This window comes from Caloenas nicobarica, chromosome 4, assembly GCF_036013445.1.
Source record: "Caloenas nicobarica isolate bCalNic1 chromosome 4, bCalNic1.hap1, whole genome shotgun sequence".
Lineage (NCBI taxonomy): Eukaryota > Metazoa > Chordata > Aves > Columbiformes > Columbidae > Caloenas > Caloenas nicobarica.
The window spans coordinates 54,525,958-54,547,170 of NC_088248.1; positions in this window are offsets into that span (position 1 = coordinate 54,525,958).

The following is a 21,213-nucleotide window of genomic DNA, read 5'->3' on the forward strand; positions in this document are numbered from 1 at the left end:
CCACCTGTGAGTGCACATAAGCGATTCCTGGTCCAGGCTGTTTCTCCAGCAGTCTATCTCAGCAGGGATCCTATGGGGCTACGTGGAGCGTTTAGCGCTGCTCCTCAGGCAGGTCTCTGGGGGAAACAAGAGCGATATAGTGATCAGCTGAGACTGGAGGGGAAGGCTATGAGTGGTAGCTAGCAGGGGTATCGCTTTGTTGCACTCTTCCAGCTGTAAAATCTTCCTCTGCTGTGTCTGTCATCACAGAGTTTTCAAAACACCCATGCCAATAGAAGTGACAATGACCAAGTCACCCCCATGGAGGGTGACGCTGATCAAGTCACCCCTGTTGAGGGTGCTGCCATGGAGTTATTTTTGGTCTCTCTTCTCATCTTAAACTTGCTTTGAAACGTCTCAAAACGTAGTAGGAAAAAAAAAGTAAATAACTGAGAAATAATATCAACACCTTCTCTTTAAAGTTCCAGAGAGCTGAGCCTGCAGCATCTGTTATTTTCAGCCCTGACTTTGTAACACACTCAGAGCTTGCCTAGGCATCAGCTTTAACTGACTTACATTTGTCCCCACTTTCCCCACTTATTCATTCCTGGCTCCAGCTGCTCCTCTCCAGGATGCCCGTGCTAACCCTCAGAGCTGGGTGGCCCTGCCTCAGCAGGGGAGCAGATACCTGGAAGATCTGCCTGGTGAGCAGGGCACAATGCGCCTGTGGGATGCGCTAGTGTACCCAGACCTGCCAGGAATACGGCTAGCCAAGCTGGTTTTTTACAGATGTGGTTGTGATGAGCTGCCCCTGCTGTAAACAATTAAAAATGCCCTCCCATCCCAGTACAGGAGAATAAACAGGTAGCCACATGGTTCACGTGCTAAGTACAGGACACTTGGTTTAAATCATATTTGACCATGTTCTAGCTAGACGTAAAATCAGTGTTATAGCAAATCATTCTGATGAATGGGTGTAAAATCAATTGAAAGTATGCTGCCTGAACAAGACCTGCATGATCAGGCAGAATTTCCATTACAGGTCGCCTACTGAGAGAGGTTAAATTAGTGAAAACATGAAGTATTAGAATAAGATGTTCCCTAGGAAGCTAGATTTTAAAAAAATACACTGTCTGAACTCATCCAGAACTTTTGGCTTTCAGAGGGCAACTGGAAAGCTCACAGAGTCCAGTCCCTTGGGTTCTCTCAGTAGCATCACATGCAGACATTTGCAGGTAACAAAAAGTATGTGAATGCTCACAGCGTTGGTGATGTTCACATCATCAAAAAGTCCACTTTCTGTCCGACTCCATAGGAGTCAGGTTCTGGTCACTGCTCCAGACAGATTACTGTGCTACAAAGGCCCCAAAAATCTGAAATAACAACACCGTTCTTAATGTTATTATTTGGATGGTGAACGAACTTTGCGCTGATTTTCTGATGTGTAGATGAATTCAAGCTGCTCGGTGCTGGAGGAGGAGCACTGCAGGGAGCAGTGGTACCACAGCACCTGGGGAAGGACGTCGCTCCCTCAGCTATACCATGGCTATAGGTTCTGGAGCCAGAGGAAGACCATAGGACTCTGTGGCAGGAGCATTGCATGATGGTGTATGTTGGCTGGGGGTCCAGTAAGATTCAGCCTGAGCTCTTTGAAGCCATGCTACCCACATGGGCTGCAGTGTTCCCAGTTATTTACGCTAGGAAGGTTTCTTAACCCTGCTAAACTAGCTTGACAAGATTGACTTAGCCAAGAGCACCTTCTACTCTGTGTCCCCTACCCCCTTCTGTCCCTCTTTCTGTGTATAGTTCTGTGCTTTCTTTTATGAAACTGAAATTATTTTTGAAAAGTTTCTGGATTAGCAAATGACCTCAAGTTCTTCCTTTATCCTCTGAGTAAGTAAAACACCTACCACATCAGTACAGCAAAACTTGTATTGCCCTTGTGCTCGAGAACATAGAGCAGGAAACATTATATTCTGGGTTAAAATTAACTTGCTTATCTTCACACCACCAGAAAAAAAAAAAAAGGCATTATTTATCCCTCTCTTTTACACTGCAGCAGTGATGCGCACTTTGTTAAAGCGTGTTACATCAGTGCAATTCCACTGCCTTAAAGTCTGAAGCTGTGAGGAACGGAGACATTGAGCAGCTGATTCTGTGTTTTGCAGGTTTATAATCTGAGTGCTAGTGTGGCACAGTGCAAGTAATATATGTTATAAAATAGTAAAAAAATCACTCTGATATTCCTATTGCTTAGGATTTAAAAAAATATTTAAATAAGCGATGTTCTAATTTAAAAAATAATAACTAATTTTAAAATTCTTTAAAAATAATTTTTTTAAAAGCAACAAAAGTGATACTGCAGATTTTGTGCACATACATGCACAAAAGCATGAGAATTGTGTCAAATGTGTGCACAAAAGCATGTTGTCATAAGCTGTGAGTTTCCTTTCTGTGGCTGCAGGGAGTTAGGGCATGTTTTTGTATGAACTTTTTTTGAGATCTCTGTATATCTGTACTGCCAGAGATAGAGACTTTAATAAAAAGTTTTATAAATTGTTTCTGCATTTTTAAAGTTGTATTAACTACTATAGCATTTTTGGGTTTTGTCTCAGAGGATATAAAGCAACTTATTCCTGATATTAGTCACATTGCTTAAAGCTTTGCTGTAAAGCCCTCAGATGATAAGCATGGTATAAGAACATATCTGAAATAGTACAGCTACCTTGACTGTAGTGGAATTATGCTAATTCGCTTTAAAGAAGAATGCAGACTCATTAGGTTAAAAGAAGTTGTCTCAAATCATAATCTGATACCCCAGACAACTTGGTGGATTCTGACTGATACGTTAGTTTGCATGACTGAGCACTGCGTCAGTTTTCTTTAGGTTAGGAATGCAGGCATGTAACTTGGATATTGCTTCAGCATCTTAGTCACGAGGCAGAAAAGACCTTGGAGACACAGGTTGCTAGAAGAATGTCACCAATAATATGGAAGGGCTGAAACCTCTTTTTGAGCGACTGCCATAGTCTCTCCATTTCCTTCTTCACTCAATTGGAATGAAATAAGTAGAAAATTTAATTTATATAAATCCATTTCCCAGGGATATGCATTTTTAATGAGGCCATGCAGATTTCCTTTCACCTTCTCTGGGACGTCATTTATCTTCTTTCCCTCCTCACATAAAGTACTTCATATGGGCCTGCGGATGGCAAGAGAGGGATTTTATCAGAATTAAGGCAGTCCAACCCCCTTGCCTCCATTTCCAGTTATGGTATGGAAGGAACAGAGCCCCTAGGGCTAAACAGACCTGGATTCCCTGTGTTGGCTTATCCCATACAGCACCCAAAGGATGCTAACCCAGGGCACGGAACACATTAGACTGTTTGCTCACTAGAAATGAATTCCCTTAGAATATCCACCAACAGCTCTGGTGGCTGCAGAAGCCCAGAAGTTTGCAGAGCTCCTGACAACCAGCAGCATCGCGAGCAGCACAAGAATGGAGGGCGCTTTGTTTAAACAGTGGTGATTCCTGGGTACAACTCTGGGATTTTAAATCCACGTCTCCATTTCTCCCCCTCAGAGATACAGTATCATGGGAGGGAGATCTTCATGCCAAAGGAGCTGCAAGCTATCACTTTCTTTCCTGTTCCTTAACAAAGAACGTGATCAGCAAGATGTTAACACTCAAAACATTGACTAACATGCTGATGAAAATGAAGTTTCAGCAAGTGTTAATCCATGTGCCATTTTTTGCAAAAGATCACTGCAGGCTCTGCCACACAGTTCACAGACTGATTCACAGCCTGGAATTTCAGGCTCATACACGGTGTGATCCCAGAGACTTATATTTATCATTGCTCTGCCCACTGCATGTTTTCTGTGGGCTTAGCACTATAAGAAAATGCTGATTGACACTGATTATTTACTTAACCACACACAAATGAGATTTTATCCAACCTATCAGTAAAGTGGCACCAGCTGAGAACTAGAAAGGGGCTCAGTAACTAGGATTTAATCAACAAGTGAACTGTAGCATCCATCAGAATAGCATCTAAGTGTCAAAGAGGGAGATGAAGAATAGCAGTAAGTTCAAAAGGTGCAATTTTTCCCTCCCTTTGTGCTTCTCTTTGTTTATTTAGATTGGCTGAGTTGCCCTCACTTGTTTGTATCTAGAAGTGACGTTGCTCCAACATGCCATTGCCCTCATTCCTGAGAAAAGCCTGGTGTGAAGAAACACCTTACCTTTCCCCTGGATGTGCCGGGTGACATCTCAGGGTGGCGGGGCGCTCCCCGGCCCCTGCCGCCCTCCCGCATCCTCACGGGCGCACTTGAAGCGAACGCTCAGCCTGAGGGAGGGCGGCAGGACAGCTGCCCTGGTGGCAAGCTCTCAAGCCCGGCTCTTGAACTGGTGCCCCAACCCAAGAATGAGGTTGCAGAAGAGGAATGAGCCTGGTTGGAGGTGGTGCCGGCTGGCGGGGCAGGCTCTCACCGGTTGCGTGCCGCAGCTCTGCAAAAGACGCTGCAATAGCACTTCTCACCTAGGCTCAGACAGACCCAGTGTCTAGCAGGAGGTAATTTATTATTTTTACTGAAGCAAATGTAAGTGGCAAATAGGAAAGTTGCAGACGCAGCCTTGGCCGGCCCCAAACCCAACAGAGGTATTGCTTTTTGTTGTGCTGGACCTGTTCTCATCCTCTGCAGTTCTTCACTTCCAAGCAGTCATGTGTCCCTACTTCCTCCCTGAGCAGCGGGTGAGGGTGTGCAAACACTATTTGTGATCTAGATCCTTTTTTAAGTTTTAATAATGAAATAGATGAGAGGTTTCTGGCTTTTCCTAGAATGAATGGTGTTTGCTGCTGGTATTCTTGGAGGCAGTGCCTTACTTTTGTAAGAAGAAAATCTTTAGAAGTGGCCAAGACTCTCAGTTTCCCAAACATAGTCATCTCTACATTTTTAATGAGTAGCCAGCTAACGCATGAGATCAGATAAATGCATTCTATTTCCTAAGATGCTCCCAGAAAAATCTTAATGAAACCAAGTGTTTTTTAAAAATTTTTAACTTCAATCATTTCACACTGTGTTCTCCTTCAGAGCTGACTGTATGTCAAAGGCGGTGAAAACACCATGTGAAAATACTTGAGCAAGTGAGCTGGGATTCCTTGAAGGGAAAGGCTGTGCAAGTATAAGCCATTAATAGCATTTAAAAGCCCACAAGTGTGCAACTGTAGTACGAAATGCTGACTATCACTGCACAACACTTCAGGATTATTCCAAAATACCAATCAAGTTAGGGTTTAGATTCAGGCAATAAGTTGCAAAAGAAAAAGGAGAGCAAAAATCAATCATGAAAAAATCCTGTTTTCAGGTTTGCAATACCATGCTCACCTTTCTTGACATTGCCAGACTGCCAATGTTTTATTTGGTTTCGGAATCTGATATTTCATTAGTGTTAGATGACTCTTAGCTATCTAGCAATCTTTTCTAAGGCATCTTTTAAGACATTTATCATAATTTGGTGATGCTTGGAGTGTTAGTAATCATTAAAATATGATTTGCCATCTCTCTTCACAGTGGTCTGTAACATCCATTTAGTTCTCTGAATGTAGGTTCTTTCAGAACAATGGTTTCCATACATCCATACATCTATTCACCCGTGTTTACAAATTAAAATCTTTCCATAACCGATGTTCAGGACCATAAAAACGACCTAACTAGGAGTTCACAACACAGGCAAAAAACTTCAATAGTCTTCAATATCCACATGGAATAAACAGAGCTGTACTGAATCAAATGCACCCTTTCATTTCAGGTGTTTAAATCCTCGCTGGTTGGGAGACCGTTTTGAATCTACAAAGCAAAAAATCTGGCTCTAGTACATGTGTGGCTCAACTCAAGTGCAAACTGTTGTCCTTAGGTTTTGTTCTAAGCAGAAATCTTGCAAGAACAAGCTGGTCCCGAGAGTCCCTCTGTCTTGTGCAAAGCTTAGTGAGAGCAAACTGTGTAGTTCCAGTTTTAGCATAAAACAAGTCCAAGCCTCAAATCAGAAGTCTAGCCTGCAGGTAAGCTGGACTGAGACCCAGCCAACCACAAATAGCTGCACCTGTGCTTAAAAATAGATAGCACTTTTTTTTTTTTCTCTTTTTTCTCTGAAATACATGTATCCCACAGCTCCTGATTCCATAGCAGTGAGCAGAGCAGGGTTCTGCATGTCAGGTATCGAAACACAGTGTCTGCCTAAGATGAAAGGTTAAAATGTGAATTTTGCAGAATCCAGTGAACAGTTTTTGAATTCTAAAAACATGTGTAGGAGCAAGATGGATTTTATAACTTGTGAGTTTGAATCAGGACTTTCCCACTAGCCATGCTGTGGGCCTCTGGACAGCCGAATCGCAGATCATTTTGCCACTGGTCTTGAAAAATGCATCAATGTGCTTGTCACAGTAGGCATTACAGATTTTTCTCTTAAATCATTCTCTGCATGGAAAAACAGATACACTTTGAGTGTTAATGGAATATTTGAAAAATAGAAATACCATAAAACTACTCTGGAAAACTGATACACTGGCTAAATGCTGCAGTTTTCTGGTACAGAACATTGTGTTACTCAGTTCTCCAGCTTTCATACAATGGATGGGAACATTACAAGCATAAAGTATTACTGGTTGCGTGTGCATACCAGTAAATGATATCTGGTTTTAGTCCTTACGTAGGAAAAAAAAAAGTTTAGCAATGTATTTTATCTGCACATGTGATGTAGCTACTGTAGAGAGTGTATTGCTGGGTTTCCTAGGCTCCTTTCATGTGAAGATTTTTAATAGGTATGAAAATCTGCTTGGGGCTATTTTTATCATAAACAGGAAAAACTTTCATTGTTTCATTTTTCTTTCTGAACCGTTACCCCTCCAGTTCCTGCTTCCCCTTTCACCCCTGCCCCAGGACCAGCTCCACAACACAAGTGATTTGGGCCCTAACCTCCCTGTTTTCCTGTGGTCATGCTCTGTTGTGCTGACACCTCCGGCTCTTTTCCTCCTCTCTCTAGCTGGACTCCATCTCTCTCGCCTTTGTGCCAGTGTGGCTTCCAGCACCCAGTACAGGGCTGCCAAATGCCTGGGTTGGAAGCAGGTGGCCCACCAATTCTTCTTTTGCCCGGGGGCTGACTATCCTTTTGGTTATGTTCTTTCAGTACACTATACTTTTACCTGATTCATTTGCATTTCTTTAGAGACAGCATCTGGAAATTCTGTGTTTACAGCTTCCTCTTTCCAACTCAACCCTCATTTTCTTCTTGTAGGTCATGCATTTTCTCCCTTCTCACCAGCATTACTGTGTCTTGTCAGTTGTCCCTCCAAAACACCTTACCTCACCTCAGCAGCTGGGTTGCCGCGTCCTATATTTTCCCTACCCTTCAGAAATTTTGTATTTCCTCCCATCTCTTCTACGCGCAAGATGCCTTCCAGCTCTGCCCCACCTTCCTTTCCAGCTACTACCTGCCCCGTAAGCAGTTCACAACTCCTGTTCCTCCTGAACCATGCCTCTTAATCTCTGAGATTCTCTATTAACTTCCTTCCAAACAATTATCAAGTCCCTGACTCCATCCTAAGCACCCTAAATGTTCGCCACATTTTTGTGGTTGCAGGTCTAACTCCATCCGTGTCTTAGTCACAATGCTGCTCCCAGGCACCCTCCTCCCTTCCAGCTGTTTCTGTTTCAGGAACCCTCACTCTACCTTGGGGTTCCCCAAGAAGAGAGGAGCAAGAGGCAGACGGACACTTGTCATGGGCAGGTGACAGGAAAACCACAAAGCAAGAGGTCCATGGTGTGGATCAGCCCTTCAGACCTTCACCCCACTCATATACAAATGTCATGTCCTTGTGCCTTGAATTTGGCGATGAGGCAGCCATGCTGTCAAAGGCATCTGTGTGCTGAAGCTGAGGGATGGGGTTGGTTGCATAGAGATAATTAAGCAGCAAATAATAGTTTCCAAGTATTTAAGTACAGTCCTCAGGAACTGGCCTTACAGAGATCTCTATCAATATCTCCTCTGAGATTCTCAGCAAAGCAAATAAGAACAAACAATATTTCATTCATCTGCTTGGCAGTATCTGTTGGAAAGGCTGATTCAGTCCCAGCTTTTCCATTCAGCTACAAAATCTCTGTATGCACTTAAGCATTATTTTTAAATAGAAATGTTACTTATCTCCTGGGGTTCATTCAAAGCAACTAGCTGCACTTACAGTCTGATGAAGATTTTTCTTGTTATCAAATGTTAGGCACTAAATTAGATGACAAATATTTGCCCAAATTTAATATAAGGCACTAAGGACAGTGCTAAGAAGACTGCTCATCGTGAAAATGGCTAAAGGCTCATTTCAGTTCCAATGTTAAAGCCCAGAAAAGTAGAATCAAAGCACTGTTAGCAACACATTCATCCTCTTTTATTAGAAATTCTTACTTTTCATAGCTCCGTGTACTCAGTTGGATCTCCCAAAGCATTTTAAAACCTAATGTGTCTTTATAGAAAGAGAGAAAATAGATAAATAGATAAAGAGAGATAATAGATAAATAGATAAAGAGAGATAATAGATAAATAGATAAAGAGAGATAGGCAGAGAGCCCATAGATTTTTATACAAGAACTCTCCTGTATAAAATAAACAATTTTATTCTTATCTTAAAGGAACTACAAGGGGGAGAAACATCATGTACCACTCTGTGGCTTACAATTATTTAATTCATATGCATAATACATGTATTTAACCAAATAATTAAAAATACCTTAACCAAAATATAAGTGGAAGAAATCTCTCTTCCCAGTAGTACCCCTTTAAAGGAGAAAATTAGTAAAAACACTATGCTGATATTACAAATGTTTAATTTTTCAAACTTTTAAATTCTGCAAGCAACAGTCAGAGAAACCTATAAATACTTTAGCCCTAAAACATTTTTTTTCTACCTGTCCTTCGTGTCTGGCAACATGTTTGTGTTGCAAATGGCACCCACTGCGAGGGACTCCCTGCGGTCCCTGCCTGGCTGCTGCAGGGCGCTGGCGCTGGGGAGGCCAATGCCTTGGGCTGGTGATGCTCTGGAGCACTGATGCCCTGGGCTGGTGTACTGGTAGTTCAATGTGCTGGGCCCCTCAGTTCCAGAAGGACAGGGAACTGCTGGAGAGAGTCCAGCGCAGGGCAACAAAGATGATGAAGGGAGTGGAGCATCTCCCTTATGAGGAAAGGTTGAGGGAGCTGGGTCTCTTTAGCTTGGAGAAGAGGAGACTGAGGGGTGACCTCATTAATGTTTATAAATATATAAAGGGTGAGTGTCACAAGGATGGAGCCAGGCTCTTCTCAGTGACAACCAACAGTAAGACAAGGGGTAATGGGTTCAAGCTGGAACACAAGAGGTTCCGCTTAAATTTGAGAAGAAGCTTCTTCTCAGCGAGGGTGACAGAGCCCTGGAACAGGCTGCCCAGGGAGGTTGTGGAGTCTCCCTCTCTGGAGACATTCAAAACCCGCCTGGACGCCTTCCTGTGTAACCTCATCTAGGTGTTCCTGCCCTGGCAGGGGGATTGGACTAGATGATGTTTTGAGGTCCCTTCCAATCCCTAACATTCTGTGATTCCGTGATTCTGTGATTTCTCCCTCTGAAGTAGTAATAATTTTCTGCTGAGAAGCTCTCAGCTTTGCTGGGGCACCATTCTGTTGCACTCCCCCATGCACTACAGACACTGTTACGTGCTCCCAGTGTCGTCCCAATGGCTGGCCAGAGCAGACGTGTCTGCCAGGCACTCCTGGTGCTGCGGGTGCTCCTGGGGACATCTCCCACCCAACTCTTGCCAACCTGCCCGTTTGCTGCTCCACTCCCAGGCTGCACAGGTAGACACAGGGGACCATGGGCACAATGGGGACAATGCTCAAGCACCCAAACCACACAGACCCCCCTGACTGCCTGGTGAGGATCTTGACTAAACCAGCACCATCAAAGCCCAAGCCTGAGATTTTCCCTGTTCAGTAATTGTCACATCAGGAAAATTCCAACAAAGCTTAGCTGAGGGACTTCACTAAAACCAAACCCATGGGGAATGCACATCTGTGATTTTAAACCATCACGCTTCCAACACTATCCTTTCCTAAGCGCGACTGTGGGTGGCATCATGCAATGCAGCAATACATGTAAAAGCGGTTGAACAGCTACAAAGAGGGGAATATTTTGAAACATTTGTCTGCAATGTGAAGTTGCTAAATCGCTAGCATAGTGTGGTTGTACAAAACACAGATAAAGTAAAAATAGGCAGTTCTCCTTGAAAGCTTTGGATGATGAGGTTTTGAAATACTATTTTTGCAAAAAAGCTGCAAATAAGGAAGTGAACAAGAAAGGTGGGACAGGGTGGTTTGTGTTTTTGAATAAAGCCTCTTTTTTTTAGGGAGTCTTCTAGCCTGGCAGCATATGATTTTGTACCACTGTTGCTCATTCTTTGATAGCCAGATGTTTAGCAAATCAGCTCTACAGAAACTGCTTGCAATTTTTCTTTCCCATCAACACTCAGTTTCTCTGTGAATCATGAGCAAGTTTTCTTACATATCTCATGTATTTTGCAAGGTCTGTTCCCTCCAAGGGAGTAGTGACGACTGAAACTCTGCCCAGTGAAACCACTAGCAAAACAGCTCTAGGACCAGCTGGCAGAAGCATTTCGTTAATAGTTCCCTTGCTACTTTTTTCTTCTTATCGTCTGGAGGGCTACCTTGTCCATCCAGTGCTGAGGATTCATGCTGCTGTACGTGAAGACCTACAGGGCATTTTGCTCTGAAATCTCAGCACAAGATACTAAATTATGGACCAAAGGGATGGGTAGGTATGGCAGGGCTGTAGCTCTTGCACTGCTGGCATGGCCAGGTACCATTTCAGGAGCTGGGACTCCCAGCCAAAGCCACAGCTGAAGAGGTGTCCTCATGTGCGCCACCTTCAGGCCACTGCTGAAGAACCCTCTCAGTTCACACTTCACATGTCTTATTTTCGTGTACGATAAAGATCTTCCACAGCTCACAGCGATTATTTTTCCCCTCCCACCTGTTTCTTCTGCAGCAGGTAGTTGCTAGTCCTTCTGCCCCAGAGGATGGGACGTAGCTCCCATTGGAGGTGATCAGTGCTGTTCCAGTATTTCCTGGGGAGGTGGTTTCGACACGCTTCTTAGGGATGGGTCTGAACATATTCCCGGCAGCACCTTGTCCTCAGATCAGGAGCTTCTTTACTGGGAAAATGAAATTTTCAAAACCCCTGCAGTAGCCGCTCTGGATCTGCCTGTACTGTTTTCCAAAACAAGTGTTGTCGTGCAGGATGGAACACAAATGCGTCTGTTGAAAGAGAACTATAACAAAATTAAACCCCACTTAAGATTCACAGAAATTTCCCCTTCTGTTACCTGATGCCCATGTTATAGCTTTGTTGTTTGATCTTTTTATTGTTAGGGCTGCTAACACTTTGTAAGAAAATTGGTGTTTCATTGAAAGTACTTTTTCCGAAAAGCCCATGAATTTTAGGTGCTTTTTCAGTATTAATGTCCATATCTTCTACTTTGCTTGCTCTCAAGCCAGCCTGCAGTTATACAGTTTCTGTACTAAATTAATGTTTGACTTTACACTCTGTATGCAGTGCAAGCCAGCACCTCCTCCATTTGCAGTAAGTAAATATGCAAGTGTTACATTGCCCTTGAAACCTGTGCTCTGTGACAAAGGTTGTGGGCTGAGAAGGGATTGAAATGCCAAGTTTCTGTGGGTCACAGTCCCCCCTGTCAGTGGTACGTTAATCAGAAACCCACCCCCGGTCATCTGCAGAAGTGGGTGCGGAGAACTTTGGACACAGGGGCAGATTTGGCCTCCTGAGAAGCATCTGCCTCTGAGCCCTCCATTGTGAAAACCTCATCTCTGAGAGTGGAAAATTGGGAGAAGCATGTTAAATTTGGGTTGGTCAAAAGCCATCCACACCCATTTCAGGAACACGGGCAATGATATCTGCAGAGCTGACTGTAGGTGTAGTACTGTCTTGCTGCACGACCTTTGGAAAATTACTTTATCTCAGCCTACCCCAGCCTGTTGAAGAGTCAAAGGCATCAACACTTCAGGGAAACGCCTCATAATGGTACTTAATCCAGTCATTTGTGTTCATAACTTGCTTTGGGATGTAACACCCTATAAGAAACATTACTACTGCTATTACTTTGTTCCAAAGAGGGGTAAAAGTTGTTGCGTTTGGGTGGTTTTAATTCAGAGTTTAATCTCTGAAAACCAGACAAAAGGTTGCACAAGCTTGCATGAATGGAAGACTGAGTTTTCACAAGGTGGTAGCTATAGAGAAGTATGTAGGGAAAATAACCTATTTTTTTCTTATTGCTTGTGCAACAAAGAAATGTTTGGCTTCTGTTGCATTATATCAGCTTATCTACAAGGGCAAATTTAGTGGGAGGATCCATCAAATTGTCCACGGTCCTATTTATCCAGGATGACATGATACAACTTCAGTTGTACCATAGTAGAGCCTTCATTTTTCTATGGTAGCTACTCTGCACAGCTATGACTGACAACTGAGTTTCTCTGAAGTCCTTTGGCCTCAGTGGGTCGACACTACACACAATTTTACTCTCTTAGACCTATACCATGCTAACATGCATCACAGAAGTATTAGCGCCTTGGAAAAGTGAGTTTGCCAGGCAAACTAAATTTGCTCTGGCTCCATAACCCCAGCACCAGCATGCTGCTCTTCCGCTTCCAAATCTCACCACTGCAGCCTCGGTTTCCAGCCTTGCCAGAGATCAGACCAGCAGTGTCACAACTTGAAACACGATGGTGATAAAATCTAGCTCTGATCTAGATGTGTGGGCAGCGCTCCTCCAGAGTCTTCTGAAACGCTTCTGCAACCAGGAAACACCAAGTTGCCGAAAGCAGACCTTTTCACAGAAACTCTTCCCCTAGGTTTTGCTGAGAAGGTCTGAGAGATCTTCAGTGGAGTCCTTATCCAGGTAGGAGAGAGAAACAGCACAGCTGGACCTCCCTGCCTCACCCATGTGGTCAACCCCTCTCTGGCAGTAGCTCTCCATACCAGGTGGAGCGTGACACCTGTGAGCAGTTCCTGCTCCTTGGAGCTGGTTAGGCAGGGTCTTAAGTGCAGATATGCTCTTTCAGATAAGACCCCTCTTTCTGCCTGGGGATCTCCGAGGTGATAGCCACAGCTGAGGCTCCAGCCAGCTCTGTGGAATAGCAGGTTGTTATTGTTTCCACTTATAGCTGCGGGATCAGTGAGGCACCAAGAGGCTAACGTGATTTGGCAAGTGTCCTGCCTCAAGCCTGAGATGCTGGCAGAAGACGTGTCTCTCCCTCTCCTGTGTATTCGTCATAGTGCTCTTCCTCACAGGTTGGGAGCAGATGCTGTAAAGCAGCTGTGAGGGTTTTTTATCTAGAGGAAATACAAGTCGACTGTTGGGAATTAGTAAGGCTTATGCAAAAGACATTGCCAGGTCTTGCAGGTTGTCTGATGGTAGCAGGATTGTGTCTAGCAGCTGTGGGGAAGTCCATATGCCTTCTCTGCTCATGCCAACCGCCTGTCCTACCAGGGAGTCACAGGGTGCTGCCGTGGTGGCCTTAAATACTAAATTTGTGAGACGTTCCCCTTCTGCCTCTCCCGTTCCAGGCACAAGGGGAGTGGAGGTGAGTGCAGACTGGCAGGAGGGAACACCACACCTGAAGGCACCTGCAGCAGATGTTGGCACCTTGGAGAGCTGAGCAGGCTTGCATGCGTTGAGCATACTGGGCATGCAGCAAGAGCTGCACTCACAGGGCTCCCGTTGCCACAGTGGCTGGCTGGGCACTGGCCCCTGAGGGCTCATCCTGGGCCCTGGGCTCTGAGGAAGCCCTCTCTCAAGTTCTGGCTTGGGGAAGGCTTTTGCCTGCTTTTGGTGACACATCTGTTCATGTCTGGCTGCACAGTGCTGCTGCACCAACAAGCAGCATCATGTGTGTGCTGGCTGGTGAGCTGGGCATAGCTGTGCCCCTGGCCACCCATGAGCTTGCTGCAGTGTGCACAGCAGGCAGAGACAGCCTCTCCAACCTGACCAGACTTGGCTGGTGTCCCTCAGCCCAGCACTACTGAGTGTGGACAACCCCAGTCCCGTGTGAGGCTGCGTGAGCCCCGTGTGAGATCCAGCAAACCCAGCACATGGAAATGCTCCTTCTTGCAATACCTGGCAGCTTTTAGTAGCTAATCTGACTAGCTAGAGCAGCCAATGATGCAAATTTCCTCCTTTAACACATTCATTAAACATGTACTGCTCAAGTCGAGGAGCATAGATTAGACAAAATGAATCAGTCGTTCCCCAAATCAGGCCTGTAAAGCCATGATGGACAAGGCAGTATCACAAAAACAGGACACACAACAGAGCCTAGATTTTCCTGTTGCTCCTCCGAGAACACACGTCTGTGTACCAGGTCTGGAAAGAGTCTCCCAGGTGGGGAGCAGCCACTGAGTCCTTCCCAAGCTTGGCGGTTGTCCTCTCCTCCTCTGGGAGTGGCACTGGCACCTTGTCAGCGTCGTGCTCGGCTGCCAGCCTGTTCTGGCTGCCCTCTGCTTGTAATTGTTAACTTGCTGGGAATGGGAAAGCTCTGGCTAGCACTAGTAGAGCTTTAACTCTGAGGCAGTCCCGAGAAACCGAGACACAGGAGCAGAGCCTCTACCTGCAAGGTAAACTGTCGCAGGTTGCCTCAGCCATTTCCTTCCTCCTCTTTGTGTTTAGGCTGCCTTTGCATTACTTTATAATTTGTTTCAGGTCTTTTTGTTGCCATTTTGGTTTTGAGGTTTTAGCTGTCATTTGAATGACTGCTCTCATGCTGAAGGTTTATTTGGAAATTTATGTACTCCCATAAATTAAGCGCTCCCTCTCGGCTTTCAGCCAGGCATGCCTAGGCTTGCACGCAGCCTTGGAACAATACAGAGAAAGGTTATCATGACTTACCTGCCACAAATTGTCTATTAATAGCACCATTTATGTACTTTATTTTTTTTTTCCTTCATGGCATGCCTTCCCTACATCCCCTCTTAGCAGTTTTCCTCTTTTCTTTTTGTGCTTTGTTTTCCCTGCGGAGGACAGGGCGGGTAGAAGAGGGGTGACTCCTTTTCAGCCCTGGCTCTGCCCCTGTGGCCCCGGCTCTGCCTTCCCCGCGGGGTGGGTGTTTGCAGGGAGGGTGGGACAGCGGCTGCCCACAGCCTGGTAGAACATTGACCCGCCGAGCTGCCGTGGCCACGGGGCTGCCCGGGGAGGCAGGCAGCACCCGCGGGAGCACACCGGCTTCTCCCCAGGTACTGCTTTCCGCTTCCATTTTCCCAGCTTTGAGAGGCAGAAGGGCAACGGTGCTCAGTTGTAAGGTTTGCCAAAGGTTCACTCGGTAGAAGATGGAAGAGGAGTTAGCGTTGTTATTTTGCAATTTGCTTGCATCAGCTGTAGTTGACTGCATGGCATCATTTAAAACATGGATTGATTAACCCATGTTTGATTAACTATTCGTTTTGATTTTGTTGTATCTTCATATTAAAAAAGTGCGTGGTTGCATTTGAAAACGTCGTAGTTTTCTAATAAACTTCAAAATGGCTGGCTTCTGCTCATCTTCTAACTGAAGGTTAGGAACAGGAGTCAGAGTTTCTAATGAAAATGTTGCATCCAATTATTGTAACAGGGATGTGGGTAGTGACTCATGTTGAAAAATACATGCTGATTTTTGAACGAGGTTTGCAAAAACAGGCAGAATGACTAATTTTTTTCAATATTTTTTCCATGTTCCAAGACAGTAAACACAGAAAAAATACCAGGATTTAAGTTCCTATTAAAATACTATGCATATACCACTGAGAGAGGTGAAGCTCAATAGATTTGAATCATTGTTTTAAGTTTGCTCAGTGACTGAAAGTTTCTACCTCATGGTGGAAGCTGACTTGTTCATACAGGAACCGTCCTCTGTGTGTGCTTTGCTGGTATGGATGTTCTTTATATAAGTACATATGGTAACTCCCCCAAAATCACCTTTTATATCCCAGGTGACTGTCAAGTATTCCTGAAAGGGGAGTTTACACAGACAGCTTGGTGTGAAGTGACCAGCGCATATTCAGTATTCACAATTTATTTACAGTATATTTTGTGTGCAAAACAAAATGCAAGAAAGAGATTTTTTCATTTATTCGTTGCTTCCATTTTTATTAGTGTCGGGCCCTAGCTGTGCTTGCTGCTTGCTTTTATCCTCCCTGATGTGACACATTTTCTTGATGTGTTTGCTAACTGGTATTGCACATGACATGCTATTTATGCTTTTTAAATGCTCAGTGGTGTTAGGCAGTACTGAAGTGTGGTAACGCATTTGCTTTATTAAAAGTAGCGTAAGTGTGGCTTCAGTTCTTAGCAGTACTAAAACTCCTAGAGCGAAGTGCAGGAAAGTAATTACTGGAGAAGAAAGCAACTGGATTCCCACAAGCATCTGCTTTAAAGGATTGAAATATGATTCAAGAAAAATGTTGGTAAAGGCTGCACTGTAGTTTCAGTCTGTTGGTGAATCTGTAGACGTAAAGCATGATGATGATTAAAGCATGTGATTTTCTTGTGTGTGGTAGCTGATGTGTGATTCTTGTCCTCTCCTCCCAGGAACGGTGGTTCCCTTATTTGACACTGAATTGGACTGATGTAGAAGTTTCCTTTGCAGTAACTAAAGAAAGAGTTCAAATCTTATCTCGGAGTTCACAGAGGCTGAATTTAAAAAAATAAATATCTAAAACAAAGGACAGTGGTGACAACGTTATCTTGTCTATTTTCATACAAAGCTAGGGTTCTAACTGGTGACTATAAGGGAGATTATGTGGCTTAAATGGAAGGAATAGGCCTATTGGCAAAATTTGTTCAGTCTTCAAGTCCTGTTAGCACTGCAGAGGACTTCTTTGAGAGCAACTCCAACCACTTTCCATCTCTGAATTAAGGAAAAATGTTAGCAGATAGACAGGTTTCATGATAAAGTAGCCATAACTATCTGTAAATTATGAGCAACTTGAATTGTTTCAGTAAATAATAACATAGTATTATTCACTAAAATGAAGGGAGGAGATTTTATTTCATGTGCTGCATTTTCGGCACAGCTGTTTACCAAGTTTCAGTTGGTTAAACCTGTGTACATACTCTGAAAGGAGCGTGACTGCACAGAGGTCACAAGGACAGCCTGGTCTGCAAAATCTTTTTCGGGGTATACCAGTTAGAAAAGATCAAGAATAATGCTTAGCCTGGGCTGGTTACAGAGTCATTAGTTAAAAAGAAGTTTATTGTCACCCTTAAAGGCAGTTTCTGTGACACAGGCGTTACTGTCAGATCTATGCAAAATAAAACATCGTAGATCCAACAGAGATCTCACAGTGACCCTTTTCTGAATTTCCCTTCATGGGAAAGTATTAAGATTTATATCTGAACCAGAAATGTCTATAGTAAAGGGATATACTGAAATGCAAATAATCTCTTCAGGTACTTTGGAAAGGAGTGATACTCGGCCCATGCAGATGCTGATTATTCAGATGGCAAAAAAAGGAAACTCTGCCAAACGAAAAACCCCATGCACCTAGAATTACAAAAGATTACCAGGGACATGGCAGAACTCCCCAGAAAGTGTCAGGGTTACTCGCTTGCTCGCAGGTGCCCTTACAGAGGCAGGAGCAGCCGCAGTCCCTGCTCTCCGCGGGTGGGTGACGGGGCTGTCACCAGGCGGGTGCCACGAGGAGTGTCCAGGCTGTGCCTCTGACACCTCCTGCACCCAAGTGCTCGTTCCAGCAACTTTCACTTGTTTATTGTACTTGTTTGGGTAGAAGCCATCACATCACGAGTGAGATGTTGCAATCAGTTTCCTTGATTCCCCATTACAAAGTTGTTGACAACAAATCAACTGGCTACTTGGGGTTTGCTGTGCTGGACCTCTTTGTTTAAGAACGTACCTCGAGTGGAGATCTTCATAGTCATTATTTTTTTCCCCTGACACAGCAGCCACGTGGCACCTGGGTAAGGCCATTGCAGATGCTTTAGGCTTGGGGCAGAAGAGCAGGTGGCTCTGCAGTCTCTGGCAGGATTGTCGTTCCTTCTATGAAGATGCAGCTCCCTGCTTTTCTCTCTGAACACTGGAAAATCTTTTCTTTAGCTGTCCACTTGTACAACACCCAGATGACCAGAATAGCTCCTTCACATTACTTTGAGAGCCATTTAAACCAGCAGCATTTCATTAGTTTATTTCCTTAAGGCAGAAATGTGAATTTTACGGGGGGATTTTTGCCTTTTATAGGAGAAAAAGCTTTCTCAGGGAATGCTGTTTACCTTTTCAGAGCCAGCTGCAGAAGCATCTTTTTGTGACAATAATCTGTTTTTCCTCTTTCTGTTGCGGTGAATGAAATGATCAGGTAAAATGCAAACCTTAAAGGACGGTGATTAGAGACAAGCAAACTTACCCTTGCATATTTCCAGCTGAGCATAAGTACTGAAACGTCAGCTTTTTAATTTTGCTAAAATACTGCAAAGTGTTAACCCATGAATTGCAGCTGAACATGAAATATAATTTCTGGAAAATGAAGTAACTTTAATTATTTTAATTACCAAAATTATTTTGTGCTGAATGCATGTATATGCAGTTCCCAATCATGTCGATGAGAAATTAATGCTTAGATCTTGATTTAGTTTTTTCTTCTTCGCAGCATGTATTTTCAGTTAAAATATTTCTTTATGCAATTTGTTGCTTTCAGTAATAACTTTCAGAACATTATTTCTCATCAGAAGTCAGATGTTGCACAGATCAGAGTAGTGGGTCACAATGTTTCCCTTTACTTACAATATTTAACAACAGTTGTCAATATGAAACAGTATTTGCTTACACACTGGAAGGCAAAAGTAGAGATAATAACCAATAATTTTAGCAGAAATTATTTTTTAAATGGCTGACTAAATGAAGGCTTACTTCTCATATACAGTGTCCTGACTAATGTGGATTTACCAGTCTTCTTCCCTGCATCTCCCAGTCTATGAGAGTGAAAAACAAAAGACACTGAGCAAAAGCTGCAGTGCCGTTTAACCTTTGTATTTGGAAGGAATCAAGTTTGAGAGGTCATCAGATTGCCTCTCTTGTGTCTAATAGTTGTTTGGCTTAAAAACGGAAGTGCATTGTTCAAACCAAAACCTTTTGGTTGTTGAGTGAAGGAACTAATGTTTTGTAGACATGAAACCTGTACTAGCTTTTTATCTTTTCTGAAGAACTGCAGAGAACAGTCATTATTCCAGTCCTTCCTCCTCCTGCAAAGATATTATCAGACAAATGCTGTGGCACTATAGCAGCAATACATTTTTCTTAATGGTCTCCAGAAAAAAAAGCACATCTTACTTGTATCTTCTTTTCTCTGGGCAGTTTTTGTAATTGCAATGGAAAGCAGCCCCAGCAGCAGCCCTTAGACAGTCAGCTGGGATCATACTAAGCTTTACTGAACTGAATGCTTTCACCTGAAAAACTTGGGATGCTTTGAAAGGAAAGCTGCTATGTAAACATTCTGCAATGCACAGAAGCAGCTTTTTCTAACCTGGTTTATGCCACTTTTGTTAATGCTTCTTCAAGCAATACTCAGGACAGACACTCTATCATGAAGCTCTTCCACTTGAACAGCTCTCAGAGATGCCCAGACCACACCTGTAGTTAACTTTGTGTGGGCAGACAACTTTATAAATAAAAATGAAACAAACGTCTTGACAATAGAAAATGAACTGATAGGCAGCTACAGGTTGAATTTAATGGGATTACTCAGTCTGTTGGTGTCAGTTGCTGGGATTGACATCTAAAGTCTCGATTCTACAAACCCTTTTCTACCTGGTGTCGTGTTTATTCCTGCTAATATTATCCTTAGGAATTCCATTGCCATTACGTACTGTATACTGAAGGGGCTTCATCAGGCAATGATTATGGGCAAATGCTATATCTGATAGGGCTATGCCTGCCTGGGCCGTTAAACAGACATAATGGTAAGGATGGCTCTGAAGGGAGTTCAGGGAAAAACTCATTATACAGTCCTAAAAATGTATAGGATGTGCCTATAGACCTCTCCAAGTCTCTTCATCCACCACATCTGCATGAACATGTACGAGGGGTGTCTGAGACTACTGCACGGAAAGCTCATTTGGCTTGGTAGTGGGTACCATTGGAATGATGGTGACAATTAGGTAGAGTGGAACTTACTGGAAGTATTACCACTACTTCATTTTTACTTAAAACTTATTGCCAGTCAGTCTTAAAGCACAAAGCTTAGCTCTGCATCAGCAGTCAGGTGAGAATCCCTTAGCAGGGGGTACACTGTTTGAAACTGCAATACTGTAAGTAGCAAAACAGAGTCACCTGGATGGAAATCCAGGACAACAGTGCTGAGGAGTAATAAAAAGGGCCTAAACAACACCATATTCTTGATTTATCCCTTTTCTTCATCTTTCCACTTCTGGTGTCCTGTGATATCCTCTGCACACCAAAATACCAGCTGTACCACATCCAAGGGGGAAGGATTTCCAGAGGCCTTACAGGCAACGCACTCCCTCCTTCTCACAATCTGGAGATAAGAGAACAGCCAGTAAATCCAACACGGTACGGTCCTCTTCTGCAAAGCCCTAGTGGGTTTTCACCCTGGACTGAATTCAATGAAGACCCTCCTGGTCCATTTTGTACTATGCTGTGAGGCTGAACAGAAGAATTTCTTTCTGATCAGCCAGGGTAAAAACCATCGTTGTGATTCTGTACTACCACCACAATTACAGATAGCCTACATTAAAAGAGGCATGCACAGCTGTTTAATATGGTGCTGTTCTACATGCTATGTTTTTTTGCTCTAGGTAGTAAGCTATTTTCTGCTACAGAATATTTTGATGTCAGTGGCTGATCAGTTAATGCTGATGTTGAATACAAATTCTATGACTCTCACTAACTGGAGTAATGTACATGTCTGCAAGAGAGCACTTTTCAAAGTGACTGCTTTCTGCATAGACATAAATGACTTTAGATGAAGAATGTTTCCTTTAGTTAGTTTTTTAAATGGCAAATAGAAAGGTGAGCAGCCTTTTGTAAACAGAAGCAGGATACATAGAAAGCTTTCCTTTAAACTTAGTGATGACACATCTGCCCTACAGAAGAAGAGAGGGAAGGCATGGAAATGAAATCCGGTT